The sequence below is a fragment of the Dendrobates tinctorius genome, unplaced genomic scaffold (assembly GCF_039654945.1).
Source record: "Dendrobates tinctorius isolate UK_male_01 unplaced genomic scaffold, ASM3965494v1 ptg000069l, whole genome shotgun sequence".
NCBI lineage: Eukaryota > Metazoa > Chordata > Amphibia > Anura > Dendrobatidae > Dendrobates > Dendrobates tinctorius.
This window is the reverse complement of record NW_027361737.1, coordinates 5,989,472-6,003,729: the sequence shown is the minus strand read 5'-3', so window position 1 is coordinate 6,003,729 and position 14,258 is coordinate 5,989,472. Positions and strand designations below refer to the sequence as shown.

Here is a 14,258-nt window from a genome sequence, read left to right as displayed (position 1 = left end):
TGGAAATATTATTATCATTCTAAAAGATAATATACTGTTTTTGTCATAAGACGTACAGAAAATGGACAAGAGTGCACAAGAGATTCCTTTCTACAAAAATAAGACAGCCAAAATGCGATATTATAAAGGGTTAAGCGGATGTGACAAATTGTAACAGCATAATACTGTGAGATAGCGCTCTCTGAGAGTGTTGGGGGACACTTGCTTGGCAACAGGATGAAGGCACACAGGAACGATTTATCACAAAAACAGTCTATTTGGTTTATTTACTCAGCATGAACCGCATAACAAAGTCCATTTCATTACACCCACGAACATATCATGACCACCAGTCTGTTCATGTAGCAGATAAACCACTTTGCTGTTTTTTACAACCCCTTTGTTTGAGGTAACCTTCCAGGAGCTCCACTCCACATGCTGACTCCTTGTCAGTCCTTGCTTCCCCAGCACAATTAGCCATCACAGGCTCTGCAGATACATGGTCTCACCACGTGCTATTCAGGAATCTGTTCCACACGCAGGACCTTCCAACACAGACCATCCAGGTACATGGCCTCACCATGTGCTCTTCAGAAATCCGGTCCACTCACAGGACCTTCCAACAAACAGAGACCTGTCCTCTCTCAGGACCTTACAACACAGATCATGTGACCGCACCACAGTCTCATTATAACGCATAAGACACACCCCTTGATAGGAGGTAGGTGGTTGGCTAGTCCCATCCAGCTCTCCAGCCAACCCTGTAAGCCCAGCCCCTTACAAGGTAAACAAAACTTGTGGAACTACAGGTTCCAGAGCAACATTTCAGGCTTACAACACAGAGGACCTCCTCCTCTGCAACACATACAGGCCATTCACAACAATGCCAGTCACTGTCTCACAATACTAATCAAGGTGAATAGGAAATATTGAGGAAGTCAGAGTTTCTTGGAATTGATTAAACAAGATAAATGAGAATGTTGCTATTTTAAGAATGAGTTTTACAGGATAGGTGCAGCACAAGAGAAAACCTAAAATTGTGTGTAGAGAAGGTGATAAAAGGAAATAAATACAAAATTACAGGAGTGAAGAAAATAGGGGAGCAGTTATGGTTAAATAGGTTGTCTACTTTTTCTTATTTAAATGCATCAAATTGGGGTTAAAAATTATTTTAGTGACTGGGTTTATGTCACGATTCCTCCGCTCAGTGATTGTCATGCTGTCTTAAGGAAACTGGATCATGCTGAGTTGTCAGTGTTTTGATTGATGGCTTGGCTGTCTAACCTTGTGATGGGCGTGCTGAGCTGCTGGTGCTTTAATTGGCAGCTCGGCTGTCCAATCTGTGGCTGCGAGGTGCTGGATTTTCTCCAGGTGTTCAGTGTTCTTGAGACTGCCCAAGCTATTTAACTGAGCTGTCTGCCCCGATCCCTGGAGTTTATATGTCTTTTTCTGAACTCCCATAAGCTGATTTATGAAACAAAGAAGCTGTAAAAGCAAAATGGTGCAACATTTTTAATGAAACCCAGTTACAAAAATACATGTATTTAAGTCTTAAGAGAAATTAATGAATTAAAAACATGGTAGACAACCCTTTTATGGTCTGACATGTAGGGGTGTAAGTGACCCTTATAGCTTCTTAAACAGTTCATAAAGATTGATGGGAGGAGTAGAAAGGTCTTGCAGCAGAGATCTTTATAGACTGTACATTGTAGAGATCAGACAGAATATTTTAGTAATAAATGGTCGCAAACATCAGTGTGAGTACAAACATTAGAAATCAAGAAAGTTGATATTTTGGGGTGGCAAAGGAATATTCCGGTCCACAAAAATTGGCTAGCTGTAAGATTGACGTGGGTGGAACCCTCACTGATCACGTGATTTGAGATCTCTTCAGTTTTTTCCACTTTTTTCTTCTGGCTGCAAACTGGAGTTAATTTGAGCTGCGGATCATACATGTGCCTTAGACATCAAGATAGCCCAGTAGATTTTTTTATGAATCGTCAGGGCTTCTGCATGACCTGCTACTTCATTCAACTGCTTCAGGCCGAGGTCTTGTAGTAAGGGAAGAACAGGGACAAAATTCCCTGGTTTTGGCCATCAGTGGGTATCTCAGCAATGGAAACCACACAGATCTAACAATTACCACCTATCTAGCAGGTACGAGTAAACCAGACCTCTCCTTTATACAAGTGGAAACAGAACACATTAAAATACATTGTGGAGTGGAGGAAAAGAAAGCGTGGGCTAAATGAATGGCTAAATAAAGATGGCTGACTTGTAAAGAAATTCAGCGAGTGCATTTCCAGTTAAGGACATGTAGGCTGTTTTTCTCGTCAAGTAGGCTGTTTTTCTTCAGGAATTGGCTTCTGTTTATGGCAAGGGAAGCAAAAAGAGATGTATAAAATTACAACATAACAAGACAATGCTATTAGCAAATATAATAACATTAACATAATGAAATTACATCTTCTAGATCCCACTTCTGGATCTTCAGATGACTGGGCCTATGCACAAGGAATCCAGTATGCCTTTACCTTCGAGCTGCGGGACACGGGCAAGCATGGCTTCCTCCTCCCTGAGTCTAAGATAAGAGCAACCTGTAAAGAAACAACACTGGCCATAAACTACATTGCCAATTATGTTCTGTCGCACATTTCCTAACAAGTCTTGTCACATATATTGTATTCTTCACTGAGCATAAATCATAACAATAAATGGCTTATCAGCAGCTTTGTCATTGGGAGACGTTGATTTATAAGGTATATGCAGGTACTGGAACAATGAGGGGTTTTTTACTACTGGAAAATGTAATATGGATTCTGCTGTGATGGTGATTAGTCCTATATTACCATATATGAAGAATTTTGGAAGTAGCAAACTCAAACCAGAGAAATTAACCTAAGCAGACATCATAAAGGAAATAGAATATAATACATGAAGCTCAAAACTATATGAATATTCTTCTAATCACAGTTTTCATTTATAAAGAGGGATGTTCCATAATGAATTATTACTTTTATGCTGCATCGGAAAAAAACAGAAACATTTTTAATGTGGTATAATTAGAAATAAAATGTTCCTGTGTCCAGACTGTTAGGGCTCACCTGGTGAGGTGGATTCACAAAGCCATTGCTCAGTGAGAAATGCATGGACTGGGAGATGTTATTGCAGTGGAACTGGACTTGACATGGCCAACAGACCACAATATATAAGACGGCATTTGGATCAGTGGAGCTGGAAGAACAAGATTTAGCAGACAGCGCCTTGATGCAGGAGTAAGAATGACACATAGAAGCAGCAAAGTTGATTTGTATAGGAAATCAAGCATCTTCTTTCAAGAGTGTGAATAGCACACAGGAACGGAAGAGGTGAGTAGGCAATCAGGCCCATTTTAGGATGCGGATCGCACAGGAACAGCAGTGTTGAGTAGGTGATCAGTTACTTTATTTCAGAAATGCGGATAAGCAGAGGAACAACAGAGTTGTATATGTAAATGAGTAATTTGTTGAGTATATAGCCACCTGATTGCAGCAGTGTGAATTGACCCCATAGAAAGCACGTGACACAGGTATTGTCAATTCTCCGATGGGAACCCTCCCTTATCTCAACCTCTCCAAGTTGAATACCCAATCACCTCTCCTCGACCCTGGCCCCAAAATTAAAACAAAGACACCATAATTGGATAGTTTTGGCCACAGCAGCCTTTATTTATACAACATAAAATTTTTAACAATATTGTAAATTAAACACTTGTCCTTGAAGCTCCTAAGGTTCCATTGTCCATTTAAACCCTGGGGATCTGACAAACCATTGCTGAAGATCCCACCAAAATCACCAGACCAAAATCATAATATATTACCAGTTGGGGAATCCACATACCCATTGATCCCCTAGACCAAAATAGCACCAACTTCAAGGACCTCCCCAACCACCACAACTCCATCATGACCCAGTAATTAAATCTACCAAACCCCACAGGACCAAAAATAAAATTAAGGCGAGCTGGTGGGACTGCTGTTCACCTCTAGGAGCGGCAAACTGAAGTACCCCCACCTCTAATCGTCCCTATAAAAAACCCCTTTAGTATAACCCCACCCCACTAACCCTGTCCCACCCCCACCAACCCATTGTCATGCCGGCACCTGCATATGCCGTGGGGAGGGAGGGGGCGGCTTGCTCCGGCCTCTACTTGACACTGGTATTATTGATGCTCCGGTTTGAACCCTTCCTTAACTTAACCCTCCAAGTTGAATACCCAATCACCTCCCCGCAACCAGGGCCTCAAATTTAAAACAAAGACACCATAAATTGGATAATTTTGGCCACAGCAGCCTTTATTTATACAACATACAAATATTTAACAATAACATAAATAAAACACTGGGAGGGTCCCTAAAGCTCCAAAAATCTAGTGATTAAACAAACAAAAAACTGCGGACATAATAACAGACCATAAATTACTGCCAGCCGCTATCCCAACGGCTCGGCAGCACCAATACCCTGAGTAGTTCCATTGTCCACTTAAACCCTGGGGATTCGACATACCATTGCCGAAGATCCCAAAATCTCCAGACCAAAACCATAATATGTTCCCTATTGGGATATCCATATACCCATGGATCCCCCAGACCAATTTAGCACCAACTTCAAGGACCCCCCCACAACTGCCACAATGAAGGCCTTTGACCACCTCAAATGCCTGAGACCCCCTCACAACGAAATGCTATGGCCCTTTTGATCCCGTCCTGTAAGCCTAGCGCCCAAATATCACTGCTTACAGCGTTCAAATGTACCCCATTTGACAACCAAAATTCCTTGTCACCTTTTTCCAACTCAAAGTGATGAACCGACCACACTCCCCCGCCGATGATCACAACCACCTGCCTCTGAAGCCAGCCGGGTGGCTGAGACTCCGTTGTCAACTAGAGACTTTCCATGATCTGCGCTACCGACGCCATGGTAAGCACAGCAGGGTGACAAGGGGACCATGGTTCACCTCTAAGAGTGGAAAACTGAAGTATCCGCACCCCAACCATCCCTATAAAATACTCTTTAGCATATTCCCACCCCACTAACCCTGTCCCACCCCCTCCCACCCATTGTTATGCCAGCATCTGCCTACGCCTCAAGGGGAAAAGGGGGCAGCTTGCTCCAAAATTTACTCTATAGCAGTGTACACTACTACCTGAATACTCAGGTGGCTGCCTTAACCGGCTCTAGATGATGAAATTAAGATGTCAAAATTAGGTTACAATAGTAACACAGTAAAGTTTAGCACAGAGAGTGCAAACCGTAGAGAAACGGAGAAACAAAGCTTGGAATAGGTAAGCAAGAACCAGGACAGATGAGTAACAGATAATGCTGTTAAATTCTTGTCATGGCACCCGATGATGTTGTTTTGATTTCCTTATATGAACATCCACCTAACACCAGATGTACTTTTTGGTTGTACTGAGAAAGAATCAAAAAAATCATGAGGCCCCATAAGTATACTTGACACCAGAAAATCTAGCCATACAGTAGAAGCACTTGGAAAAAAATCCAATTACACTGCTTGATTTTTTTGCACCAAATTCATCTTTCATTTGCATCTTTTTTGTAGTCTATTTTATATGGGGTTTTTTTGTTTATCACTGTGGGCAGGGTTTAGGGATTTCAGATGTTTTCTCCTGATTTCATCATTTGTGACTGTATTATACGATCTCAGAAGTAGATTATTCTGAATGTTGCCCACTAGAGGGCGATGATGCTTCACATTCAAAAGAATGAGCATTATTGCTCTACGCAGGCTCCGCATCACATTGTGATCATTCACAGTTTGAAGTATTCTACCTAACAAAGTAATTCTAATTGTACTAGAGAATGTAATAGAGAATGTATAATTAATTTATATTAAATACATACAGTCATGGTGGAAAGTGTTGGCACCCTTCAAATTGTTCCAGAAAATGAAGTATTTCTCCCAGAAAATTATTGGAATTACAGGTTTTGTTATACACCTTTATTTCGTCGTGTGTATTAGAACAACACAAAAAAACAGAAAAAAAAGCAAATTGGGCATAATTTAACACAAAACCCCAAAAATGGGAGTCAGATAATTGTTGGTATCTTTCTAGAAATGTCGATAAACAACTTTGTTCTAAGCATGTGATTCTCGTTCAAACTCACCTGTGGCAAGTAACAGGTGTGGGCAATACAAAAGCTAGAACAATTTCAAGTGTGCCAACACTTTCGGCCTTGACTGTAATATGGAAAGCAGTTATCCTCTTCAATAGGTGCCCATTAAACAGTTTATTAAATACTTTTATATTTAATGACCAAAGTTATCACCCATGCACAAAATAGTAATTGCTGTCTTTACTTTAAAGGGATTGTCTGGGATAGAAAAAAATTGTACTACAGCATCACTCCACTCCAATGCTTCAGTCATGAAGTAATATTAAAGAAATATAATAGCTGGTGTTGTGAACACTTTTAACCTGGCTTCTGAGTCTGGGCTCCCTCTGGTGGTTGCCGCTGGTAATGGAGCTGGTCTAGCTGACAGAAGTCAATCACTTGAGCTGGATGATTGGAGGTCAAGTGTTACAGACTGGGGAGATTTAAGTGAACAACCTTCCCTCAGCTCTTGCCGATGATTTGGTTTGCTTCCTGAGCATATTTTGAAGTCTGCTTGTCTCCTGCTCCGTCCTGCATCTTTCAGATAAGTTATTTGTCTTTTTTTTGCATTGGATCCATTTTGCTTGTCTCTGATTTTTGCTTAGCTGGTGTCTGTTCAGCCTGGCTCCCTGGTGGGAACTGTGCTGGACTCTGTTCCATATACCACAGCGTATGTTAGTCTTTTTAGTAACCAGTTCACACCAGAGTTCTGATTTAGTGGGGGAGAGGTCATGTGGCCTCAGCATTTTTGCATATCTGTGTGTTGGATGTGTTGGATTTTTCTTAGGGTTTTGCATGATTGCAGACAGTAACCTTTCCTGTCCTGTTCTATCTAGACAGTTTAGGTCCCATCATTTGCTTACTCTATTCTCTGCCTGTGTTTTGCGCTTCATCTTGTCTCACTGGCAATATATGCTCGGGGGCTATCTACAGTTGTGGCCAAAAGTATTGACACCCCTGCAATTCTGTCAGATAATACTCAGTTTCTTCCTGAAAATGATTGCAAACACATTTTTTGGTATTATTATCTTCATTTAATTTGTCTTAAATGAAAAAACACAAAAAGAATTGTCCTAAAGCCAAATTGGATATAATTCCACACCAAACATAAAAAAGAGGGTGGACAAAAGTATTGGCACTGTTCGAAAAATCATGTGATGCTTCTCTAATTTGTGTAATTAACAGCACCTGTAACTTACCTGTGGCACCTAACAGGTGTTGGCAATAACTAAATCACACTTGCAGCCAGTTGACATGGATTAAAGTTGACTCAACCTCTGTCCTGTGTCCTTGTGTGTACAACATTGAGCATGGAGAAAAGAAAGAAGACCAAAGAACTGTCTGAGGATTTGAGAAACCAAATTGTGAGAGAGCATGAGCAATCTCAAGGCTACAAGTCCATCTCCAAAGACCAGAATGTTCCTGTGTCTACCGTGCGCAGTGTCATCAAGAAGTTTAAAGTCCATGGCACTGTGACTATCCTCCCTAGATGTGGACGGAAAAGAAAAATTGACAAGAGATTTCAATGCAAGATTGTGCGGATGTTGGATAAAGAACCTCGACTAACATCCAAACAAGTTCAAGCTTCCCTGTAGTCCGAGGGTACAACAGTGTCAACCCGTACTATCCGTCGGCGTCTGAATGAAAAGGGACTGTATGGTAGGAGACCCAGAAAGACCCCACTTCTTACCCCGAGACATAAAAAAGCCAGGCTGGAGTTTGCCAAAACTTACCTGAAAAAGCCTAAAACGTTTTGGAAGAATGTCCTCTGGTCAGATGAGACAAAAGTAGAGCTTTTTGGGCAAAGGCATCAACATAGAGTTTACAGGAGAAAAAAAAGAGGCATTCAAAGAAAAGAACACGGTCCCTACAGTCAAACATGGCGGAGGTTCCCTGATGTTTTGGGGTTGCTTTGCTGCCTCTGGCACTGGACTGCTTGACCGTGTGCATGGTATTATGAAGTCTGAAGACTACCAACAAATTTTGCAGCATAATGTAGGGCCCAGTGTGAGAAAGCTGGGTCTCCCTCAGAGGTCATGGGTCTTCCAGCAGGACAATGACCCAAAACACACTTCAAAAAGCACTAGAAAATGGTTTGAGAGAAAGCACTGGAGACTTCTAAGGTGGCCAGCAATGAGTCCAGACCTGAATCCCATAGAACACCTGTGGAGAGATCTAAAAATGGCAGTTTGGAGAAGGCACCCTTCAAATATCAGGGACCTGGAGCAGTTCGCCAAAGAAGAATGGTCTAAAATTCCAGCAGAGCACTGTAAGAAACTCATTGATGGTTACCGGAAGCGGTTGGTTGCAGTTATTTTGGCTAAAGGTTGTGCAACCAAGTATTAGGCTGAGGGTGCCAATACTTTTGTCTGGCCCATTTTTGGAGTTTTGTGTGAAATTATCAATGTTTTGCTTTTTGCTTCATTCTCTTTTGTGTTTTTTCATTTAAGACAAATTAAATGAAGATAATAATATCAAAGAATTTGTGTTAATGCTGAGTTTCTTCCTGAAAATGGTTGCAATCTGACAGAATTGCAGGGGGTGTCAATACTTTTGGCCACAACTGTACATGTATGTTATGTGTTTTGTTACGTGTTTAGCACTGTACAATTGTGCTCGGTGGCCGAAGGGCCTACTCTCCAATCCCATAGCCGGATGGGAGCAGCAGGGCCATGCGGCAATTGAGCACAATTGTCGCACTACCGTCGCATGGAGACACACACAGACAGACACATACATACATATATGCATACATACAAACATACATACATACCAAGTCTATCAAACGTCCCACGTCCATCTCCATGCGACGGTAGCCCTCCATCTTCCATGAAATAAGGTGACTGCACACTATATTCCGCCCACACACTACGCTTTCTCCCACATGTCATCATTTCACCCCATTCTGCGGCGGTTTTTACACCCAATCCGCACGAAAAATCTGCGGATTTTGCATAAGCAATGAAAGTCTATGGGTGCAGAACCGCACAAAGAATTGACATGCTGCGGGAAAAAAAACGCAGCATTTCCGCGCGGTTTTTTCCACAGCATGTGCACAGCGGTTTTAATTCTCATAGACTACAATGGTACTGTACTGGTTCCGCAGGCCAAAAACCGCTGCGGAACCGCAGCAGAATCCGCAGCGTGTGCACACACCCTTATGGTGTTTGTCTGCTACATGGCAGTATGTTTACATATTTACCTTGTAAGTCTGTATTGGACATGTATCTCCTTTTAAAGTGTTTTTATATTTTTGCTATTATGCAGCAATAAAGGCTATCTATTTTATGGCTAAACTTCTTTTGCCTTGTCGGAGGTTTTCTTTTTTTTAGTTTGATCATCACTTAATTTTCTTTTTCTTAAGTTTATATTTTTTACATTTTTAAGAATGTATACAGTTGAAACAAGAAGTTTACATACACTATATAAAAAGACATATATGCGTGTTTTTCTCAATATTTGACATGAAATCAGAATAAACCTTTCCCGTTTTAGATCAGTTAGGATTACCACAATTATTATTTGCCAAATGCGAGAATAATGAAAGAGAATGTTTTAAGGTATTTTTATTACTTGGTTTATGGTTAACACACTGGCGCCAGTCCACTTGAAGAAAGAAAATAAGTCAGATACTCCCAGATGCGGCTGGTGGAAAACATGCTCTGTGCCGGTGCCTGTTAAAAAGAAGCTAGAGCTGATATATAAAGAAGTACACCGCGCTATACTGGGAAATAGAAAAATCCAGTTACTTACTTGATAATATGTGAAGGATCTCGTGGTTAGAGATGTATAGCGGTAGCCAAGATGATTTTTATTACTTACTGCAAAGTCAACCGTTTACATACACTAAGATTACTATGCATGTAAACAATTCTGGACTGCCCATAGGATGATGTCATGAATTTGGAAGATTCTGAAAGTTTTTTTGGCAATATCTGAGTAAATTAGAGACACACGTGGATGTATTTTAATGCACACATTAAACACACTGCTTCTTTGTGTAGCATCATAGAAAAGTCTAAAGAAATCAGCCAAGATATCAGGAAGAGAATTGTGGACTTGCACAAGTCTGGCTCATCGTTGGGTACAATTTCAAGATACCTGAAGGTGACTCGTTCATCTGTACAAACAATTATACACAAGTACAAACAAGATGGGACTGTCCAGCAATCATACGGTTCAGGAAAAAGACAGGTTCTGTGTCCCAGAGATAAACGTGCTTTAGGCTATGTGCCCACGTAGCGTTTTATTCCGGACACTAAAAAACGGACTCCTTCCCAGAAATCGTGCATTTTTTTCCCGCGCGATTTCACCGCGATTACATTCGCGATTTTGCCATGATTTTCGCGTGCGATATTCTAGCACTTTCCAAGCGATTTGAAGCATCACTTGGAAAGTGATTGACAGGTTGGTCACACTCGTCAAACATAGTGTTTGACAAGTGTGACCAGCTTTTTACTATTGAGGCTGCCTATGCGGCATCAATAGTAAAAGATAGAACGTTAAAATGCTAAAAAAAATAAAAAAATCGGGGTATATTTACCTTCCGGCATCATGCGCTGCATTTCCGGCCTCAGCGTTCCCAGTAATGCCTTGCGAGACCTGTGATAACGTTGGTCTCCCGTTGCTATAGCGATCTCGCGAGACCACGTCATCACAGGACCTTGCCGCAAGGCATTACTGGGAACACTGAGGCCGGGAATGCAGTGTGTGACGCCGGAAAGTAAATATACCCCGATTTTTTATTTTTTATTCTTTTTTTTTTTTTCACAGGGGTATGGTACCCAGGGCCTGGAGGACAGTCTCCTCTCCTCCACACCGTGGGTACCAACCGCACATGAGACGCTTAACTTCGCGCATGGTGGGCATAGCCACATGCGGGAAGTAAGCGATTCTCATGCATTCCTATGGGTGCGGAATCGCGGCAATTCTTTGCGATTCCGCACAAAAGAATGACCATGCTGCGATTTTTTCCGTGATGCGATTCCGCCGCGGAAAAAAGCGCAGCATTAGCACAGCATGTGCAGAATGCCATAGGAATGCATGGGGGGCGTTCTGTACATGATTTTTAAACGTTTTTGCGCCGAAAATCGCGGCAAAAACGCTTAAAAATCGCTTTGTGGGCACACAGCCTCAGTCCTACATGTGCATATCAACCCAAGGACAAAAGAAAAAGACTTTGTGAAGATGATGGCGGAAGCTGGTAAGAATGTCAATATCCACAGTGAAATTAGTACTGTATCAACATGGGTTAAAAGACTACTCTGCCAGGAAGAAGCCACTACTCCAAAAGAAACATAAGTTTTGGAGACATGTCCTGTGGTCTGATTAAACTAAAATTGAACCTTTTTGGCATAATGGCCATCATTACGTTCGGAGGAAAAAGGGAGAAGCTTGGAAGCCTAAGAACATGATCCCAACTGTGAAACATGGGGGTGGCAGGCTGGCGGCATGATGTTGTGGGGCTGTTTTGCTACAGGAGGGACTGGTGCACTTCACAAAATAGATGGCATCACCAGATTAGAAGATTATGTTACCAGGGCTGCCACTAGGAATTTCGGGGCCCCATACTGGCAAAATTTTCGGGGCCCCCTTGAGACACCGCCCAGGCTCCACCCCAGCCCCACCGCTCTCGGAAAAACTCCACTTCTCACCAATCACACATTAACAGTTTCCATCTCCAGATCACACACATATCCAGCAGCTCTTGTTATGGCCAAAAGATTTTTTAAATCTGCCACCACAAGGTAGACTCTTTTGGCTGGGCCCTACTCTACTCTAACCTATTAAACATTTGCTAAAATATCCAATACAATTTAGGTACATTTTTTATTTATTTTCCAATTTTTAAAATGACCAATAATATCACATCCAAAGGGACAAATACCACCACACCATGCCCAGACACCATATTACCACCACATGGTGACCAATAATACCACAGAGAAGGAACAAATACAGCCATACCATGACCAGACCACATATTACCACCAGTGACAGAATAATAGCACATACAAGGGACAAATACCACCGCACCATGACCAGACCACATATTACCAGCACATAGTGACTGGATACTACAATACTGATCATTAATAAAAAACATATGGTGATAGTAATAAGTGCCATTATACACAGGATATCTGTACTTAGTATGTAGTGTGTGTACAGGTAATACAATGATCACCAGTGACATTATACACAGGAGCACTGTATATAGCGTCAGTGTACAGGTAATACAGTGATCACCGGTGACATTATGCACAGGACCTCTGTATATAGTGCCAGTGTACAGGTAATACAGTGATCACTGGTGACATTGTACAAAGGCGCTCTGTATATAGTGCACAGTCATTGTACAGGTAACACACTGACTCACCAGTGACGTCTCTAGGTAAAGTCCTTCATCTTTGCTTTTCATCTTTCATCCAGCACAGATCACCATCACATCTTCCAGCCAGTGCTCGTCTCTGCAGGAAATAACACAGTTATCTAGAGCTCCACTTGCAGAACACATTACTTAATTTTTTTCCCAACATCTACACTACACCAGATGAAGAAAAAAAGGTGACATAGTGTCACTCTGCACAGTAACAGAACCTCCCCCCATTTAAGGCCTCTTTCACACATCCGGTTTAAGGGTTCCGGCGGCGTGCAGGGGAAAAGCCATGCCGCCGGAACCGGCCTGTAGCGGAGACACTGGATGTGAATGAGTCGCCAGATGCGGCCTGGATAAAATTTAAAGGAGCTGCAGCACCGGGCGACGAGAGCCAGCTGTAGAGACGGGAGCCACAGCGATGAGAGCCATCTGGAGAGAGCGGGGAGACGAGTGAGTCAGACAAAGAAAGGTATGGAAGGATAGAGAGAGAGTTGCGCTTGCCGGGCACCTGTGGGGTTAAGTCACACAGTGTCCGGGCATGCGCACTTTAAAAAGCCGTTCCGGCGCTGCCAAAAAACGTTGCAGGGAACGTTTTTTGCAGATGCCGGACGGCGCATTTTTGCCGTATCCGGAAAGAACCGGGGCCGCCGCATGTACATCCGGCACGATGCGGCGATCATTACTTTCTATGTGACAAAACCGGATCCGATTTTCACACTTTTCGCCGCATCGTGCCGGATTCAAAAAGACGGATGTGTGAAAGTAGCCTAAAACAGTATCCTCAAAAAAATTAAAATAAATACAATCACTGCAGTAATAATATTCCTTAATTAGCCCCTATGGTAATAATATCCCCCATCCTGGCTCCAGCCATATTTTCTCTTATCCTGCCCTCATGAGTATTCATTCTGCCCCCACATGATCTCCAGATCCTGCCCCATCTGTCTACATCGTATCCATCCTGCCCAATGATCCTGCACCATGTGTCTCCCATCCTTCCCCGTGTCTCACATTCTGCCCCCTCCTGTGTCTCACTGTCACATTCTGCCCCCTCCTGTGTTTCACTGTCACATTCTGTCCCCTCCTGTGTTTCACTGTCACATTCTGTCCCGTGTCTCACTGTCACATTCTGCCCCCTCTTGTGTCTTACTGTCACATTATGCCCCCATGTCCATTCTGACCCCGTCTCACATTCTGCTATGGTCATTCTTCCCCCGTGTCTCGCATTCTGCCCCCTCCTGTGTCTCACTGTCACATTCTGCCCCCTCCTATGTCTCACTGTCACCATTCTGCCCCCTCCTGTGTCTCGCCGTCACATTCTGCCCCCTCCTGTGTCTCACCGTCACATTCTGTCCCCATGTCTCACATTCTGCCCCCTCCTGTGTCTGTCACATTCTGCCCCCTCCTGTGTCTGTCACATTTTGCCCCCTCCTGTGTCTCACTATCACATTCTGCCCCCATGTCTCACATTCTGCCCCCTCCTGTGTCTCACTGTCACATTCTGCCCCCTTCTGTGTCTCAATGTCACATTCTGCCCCCTCCTGTCTTACTGTCACATTCTACCACCATGCATGCATTCTTCCCCCATGTCTTGCATTCTGCCCTCATTTCTCGCTGTCATATTTTGCCCCCGCCTGTGTCTTACTATCACATTCTGCCCCCATGTCTTGCATTCTGCCTCCATGTATTGCATTCTGCCCCCGTGTCTCACATTCTGCCCCCATGTCTCGCATTCTGCCCCCAT

At 42.9% G+C, this 14,258-nt stretch overlaps 1 long non-coding RNA gene and 1 pseudogene across 4 annotated transcripts in view; one reads left to right on the top strand and one right to left on the bottom strand.

The window, feature by feature from the left end:
- The window catches only part of LOC141095197 (carboxypeptidase B-like), an 85,206-nt pseudogene extending 82,499 nt beyond the window's left edge, over nucleotides 1-2,707 (top strand).
- LOC141095199 (uncharacterized) overlaps nucleotides 1,474-14,258 on the bottom strand; it is a 104,668-nt gene continuing 91,883 nt past the window's right edge. For 3 of the 4 annotated variants that reach the window (XR_012233330.1, XR_012233329.1, XR_012233332.1), the window contains exons 6-7: nucleotides 2,514-2,576; nucleotides 1,474-2,345 (exon numbers count right to left, since the gene is read on the bottom strand). This is a non-coding gene — a long non-coding RNA (uncharacterized lncRNA). Of the gene's footprint in view, nucleotides 2,346-2,443; nucleotides 2,577-14,258 lie in introns of all 4 variants that reach the window. The other variant, XR_012233331.1, reaches the window with a different exon arrangement.